Source organism: Octodon degus, unplaced genomic scaffold (genome assembly GCF_000260255.1).
Source record: "Octodon degus isolate 3935 unplaced genomic scaffold, OctDeg1.0 scaffold00061, whole genome shotgun sequence".
Lineage (NCBI taxonomy): Eukaryota > Metazoa > Chordata > Mammalia > Rodentia > Octodontidae > Octodon > Octodon degus.
The window spans coordinates 11,502,505-11,507,387 of NW_004524637.1; the positions used below are offsets into that span (position 1 = coordinate 11,502,505).

A 4,883-nucleotide genomic window follows, 5' to 3' on the forward strand; every position below is an offset into this window, starting at 1 on the left:
ATATATATATATAAAGGGAATGGGGCCTGTGGGCTGGGAGTTTCCTCCGTCATCACCAGAGTCAGAACGCAGGACCCTCCTGCCTCCTCCCTGCCCATATCCAGGCTGTGGGCCCTCGGTCAGCCTGCACGTGCCCCTCGCGGCACCCCCCTCGAGGCCAGGAGACCAGCAAGGCCTGAGGGGGCAAACAAATGAGCCCGACGTACAGATGGAGCCGGAAGGATGTGGAGGTAGGCCGGTGCTGTCTGGCAGTGGGTGAGGGTGCAGCCCGGCAGGCTGGGGGCAGAGGGGCTGCGGTGGAAGTGCAACAGTGTGAGACACAGCCTGGGCCCTGTCCTGCGTGGTTGGTCAGGCGGCAGCTGGCAGTGTGAAGGTTGGCCCTGACTCAGTCCCGGCCAGAGGCTCACACATTGTGGGTCCTCTCTGTGAGCTGGAGCTCCTTGTCTACCAGCTTGGACTTGACGTGCTCCTTGCAGGCCAGGATATCTCCAGGCCCCTTGGTGACAATCTGCTTCTCACAGACCCAGATTTTCTGGGCCACTTGCTGAATGAGCCAGAAGTTATGCTGAGCAGCATCACACCACCCTCAAACTCACTGATGGCATCTGCCAGCGCGTCAATGGTTTCCATGTCTGGAGGTTGGTGGGCTCATGAAAGAAGAGCAAGTGAGGGTTCTGCCAGGCTGGCCAGGCTGGACACACTCTACCCTCCTGCCTGTCCCACAGGTTCTGGGTTGAGCTCACCTGCTACTTCCCGGGAGGCCATGGTGCCCAATGATCTGCCTCTTTCTCTCTTTCTCCTTGACCTCTGGGTAGCACTCCATTGTGTACTGCAAAGGTGAGAGGTCCGAGTCCAGCTGCTCCTGCAAGTGCTGGTGACAATGGCCTATCTTGAAGTGAGAGCGCTTTCAGATCATCCTGTTCATGGGCAGCAGCTCTCTAGTCAGCAACTTCAAAAGAGTGGATTTCCCTGCTCAGCTAGACCCTAGGAGAGCCACTTTTGTGTTGAGGTCAGTACTGAATTCCAGGTTATTGTAGATGCAAGGCCATCTTTTGTACACTTAAAGCTCATGTTCTGCACCAGGACAGAAGGTGGAGGGATCTTACCACACAGGAGAATGTAAAAGGACAGTGTCTTGCTGCTCACGACCCTCTCTGTCAGTCCTAAGACCATCATTTTCTGTAGTGTCTTCTCCTTGCTCTGGGCCTTCCGGGCCAGTTTGTCACTGCCGTGGCCAAACTGAGGAATGTAGTTCTTCCTGCATGTGATCTGGTCCGCTCCCCATGAATCCTCTTCACCTGATTCTCCTCCAGCCCCAGCTGAGCCTTCACGTACTGCTCCTAGGTACCCGTATAGGACTTCAGTTTCTCACTGTGCATGTGGATGATATTAGTGCAGACTCCATTCAGGAAATCTTGGGAATGTGACACGAGGACCAGGATGCGCTTAAAAGTCTTCAGTTCCTCTTCCGGCCACACACAAGTGTCTAGGTCCTGGTGGCTGGTGGGCTCACCCAGGAGCAGCATAAAGGACTGAGTAAAGTGGGCTCTGGCAAGGGCAGCCCTCATCCTCCAGCTCCTGCTGAAGTCTTTCAGCTTCTTCTGCTGCATGGCAAGGGTGAATCCTAGCCCATGCAAGATCTGCAGGGCTCTTACCTCTGCCTTATCAGTATCCAGCCCCTCCAAGTGCTCATAGAGCTCCATGAGCTTCTCACAGTCCATGTCCTCATGAGTCAGACACTCAGTCTATCACTTCAGAGTGGCCTGCTCTGTGTCCACCTCCATCAGATACTGCAAAGGCATCTTGTCACTTGGGGTCGTCTCGTGAGTCAGGTGGTAGATGTCCATGTGCTTGGAGGTGGGCACTTCCTGTTTCCTAATGGCAGAGAGCAGCATGCTCTTTTCCATTCCATTTAAGCCGGTAAGGCCATAGAGGCCCACATTGAATTCCAGTTGGGGCACTGATCTGCTCTTGACTGTGGAAAATGAGTGAGAGATTGATGACATGGACATCAGTGCTGCTGTGGTGAGAGACCAGGACACCAGCGATGGTGTGAGCAGGACGTTTCTTCCTCTCAAAGTCTTTCAGCTCTTCAGTCAGCAGATCCACGTCTGTGGCCTCACAGCAAGGCCAGACTTCCTGAAAGGACAGTGAATACTCTGGTGGTTCAGCACTATGGCCTCTGAGCTGGCCAGGAAGAAGGCCACCAGGAAGAAGGATGCTGTCAGTGCTTCACAGCGGCCCAAAAAGGGCCATGAAGAAAATGGAGATGCTGTCACAGCACCACAGGGGGCTAAGGAGAGGAGAAGAATGAAGACCACGGAAGTAGATATACTACAGTTTTAAAAACCAAAGATGAAATATATGTCCATCCTGATTCTTGCTGACTCTAGGAGGCTGCTATTTCTTTTTTTCTTATAAGCAGAATTGAATAGAAAATCAGTTTTTGTTAAGTTGACCTTCCTGCTCTCTTTAGGTGGCCCTATTTGAATATAAATGATACAGCAGATTTTCTTTTCTTCTTTTTTTCCTGCACCCAAAGTGCTAAGTTTTAAAAGCAATTTGGCACAGCAATATGGAAAAATGGCCTGCGAAGTCTTTTTTGAGCTTACAAAAACAAAACCAGAAAATAAGTTCAGGAGGTTAACTGAGAGCAGTTGGTTGGGAAGATTATAAACTTTTTTCCAAATTTTTAGATGAATTCATACCAGTGTTGCATTGCATTTTATTGTTCATTGCAGATATAGTATTTAGTTACAGCAGGGCTCTTGGTGATTTTTAATTTTTGATTTTGATATTTTAAAAAGAATACAAAAGTAGCCAAAAATCCAAATAAAAGATACAGAATTTCTCTAAACAAGATAATAGGAATTTAACAAATGTTGTTATGTTGTGTATCATTGCCTTCAAATTAGTTGTTTACCTTACCAGATATAAGAATGCAACATTGGTTAAAAAACTAAAAAGAAGAGTGGAAAAAAAAAATTAAGCATTAACTGCTCCTTTCAATAGAGCAGCAGAAATCAGCGGCACAATTATCCAAGCTATCCTGTGTATATGCATATATTTTTCTTTTACCCTTCCTTCATTTTTCATCCCCGTGGTTCCTTCTCTTTCAACAGTTTCTTTCCCTTTCATGGTATCCATCTTACCTTTCAGATTTTATTTATTCTATCAAGTTCTTACACTAGGAAGACAATGCCACTTTTACACAGGCAGGTCTGATTTATTTCACTTGTGTGCATGGTCTCTAGTGCATCCACTTTCCTGTAAAAGCCTCGAGTTTATCTTTTTTTTTATAGCTGAGTAATACTCAATTGTATAAAAATACCACATCATTTTTATCCATTCCTGAGCCGATGGGCATTTGAGTTGTTTCCAAGATTTGGCTATTACAAATCACGCCGCTATCACCATGGGTGCACATATACCTTGGTAGTATGTGTCTTCAGTTCTTCTGGTAAAATACTCAGGAGAGGAATAGCTGGGTGGAATGGGACCTCTAACCCTACTTTTTGGAGAAATCCTCACACCAATTTCCATAGTGGTTGTGGCAGTCTACACTCTCTCCACAGTAGAGAAGTGTTCCCTTTTCCTTACAGCCCTTCCAGCATTTGTTATTGGCTGACTTTTTGATGTTAACCATTCTTTCTTGGGTGATGTGGAATGTCAGTGTTGTTTTGCTTTGCATTTCTTAAACGACCAATGATATTGAACAGCTGTTTAAGTATTTATTTTCCATATGTGTGTCTTCAGCTGAGAAGTGTATATGCAGCTCAGATGCCCATTTTCAGATTGGGTCTTTGAATTTTGGAGGCCTTATTTTTTAAAAAAAATTCTTTGTGTGTTCTAGATAGAAGTCCTTTGTCTGAATGTCTGTTGCCTAAGGTTTTTTTTTTTTTTTCCCAATTCATGGGTTTTCTTTTTACTCTGTTGCTGATTTCTTTTGCAGAAACTTTTTTAAAAGATGCAATCCCAATTGTTGATTCTTTTAAGTATTTCCCATGCAGTTTGTTTTTTGTTTATGAACTCTCTACCTACCCCTATATCTTCCAGATTTCTACCTACTTTCTCCTCCAGTAGATTTAGCATTTCTGTTTTAATATTTAAATCTTTGGTTCATTTTGATTTTAGTTTAGTGCATCATGATAGACATGGCTCTAATTTTATCCTTTGGCATGTGGAGAGCCAGTTTTTTCAGCACCATTTATTAAAGAGGCTATCTTTCTTCTAGTGAATATATTCGTCCACTTTGTCAAAGATAAGGTGGCTGAATATGTTTGTAGTTGTGTCTGCATCTTCTAATGTGTTCCATTGATCCTCAGGTCTGATTTTTTTGCCAGTATCATGCTGATTTTATTATAGTAGCTTTGTAGCATAATTTCAAGTCTGGAATTATAATGCCTCTTGCCTTTCCTTTGTTGCCCAGGATTGCTTTAGCTATTTTAGGTTTCTTTTGGTTCCAGATGAATTTTAGGAATGGAGTCTCTAAATCTGTGAGGTGCCCTAATGGTATTTTAATTGGATTTTCATTGAATCTGTATAAGAATCTCCTGGTGATTTTTAAATCCTGGATTCCAGAATTAGATATGGTGCATGGCTCAAAAACTAATTAGTCATGTGACCATGGACAGCAAGTTCCTACTCCCTCGATCCTCCACTTTTCTTTTCAGAAGAAAGGAGTGACAATGTCCTACCTTATGAAATTCTTGATGGATTAAGTTAGCTGATACAACAAAGGCCTTAGTTCTGGATGCTGTATACACTTACTTACAAATGTGTTCTATGTGCATTATGACAAAGGCATCTAAGGCACATAAAATTGGGGCTGATGTGGAAAAACATTTTAATTCTATTATGGGGACAGTTTCTGCCCTCAAAGC

The 4,883-nt window shown here is 44.3% G+C and overlaps 1 pseudogene; it reads right to left on the bottom strand.

Moving 5' to 3' along the window:
• Nucleotides 1-403: 403 nt before the first annotated feature.
• Nucleotides 404-3,138, bottom strand: LOC105742589 (annotated as a pseudogene).
• Between the last annotated feature and the right edge of the window lie 1,745 nt (nucleotides 3,139-4,883).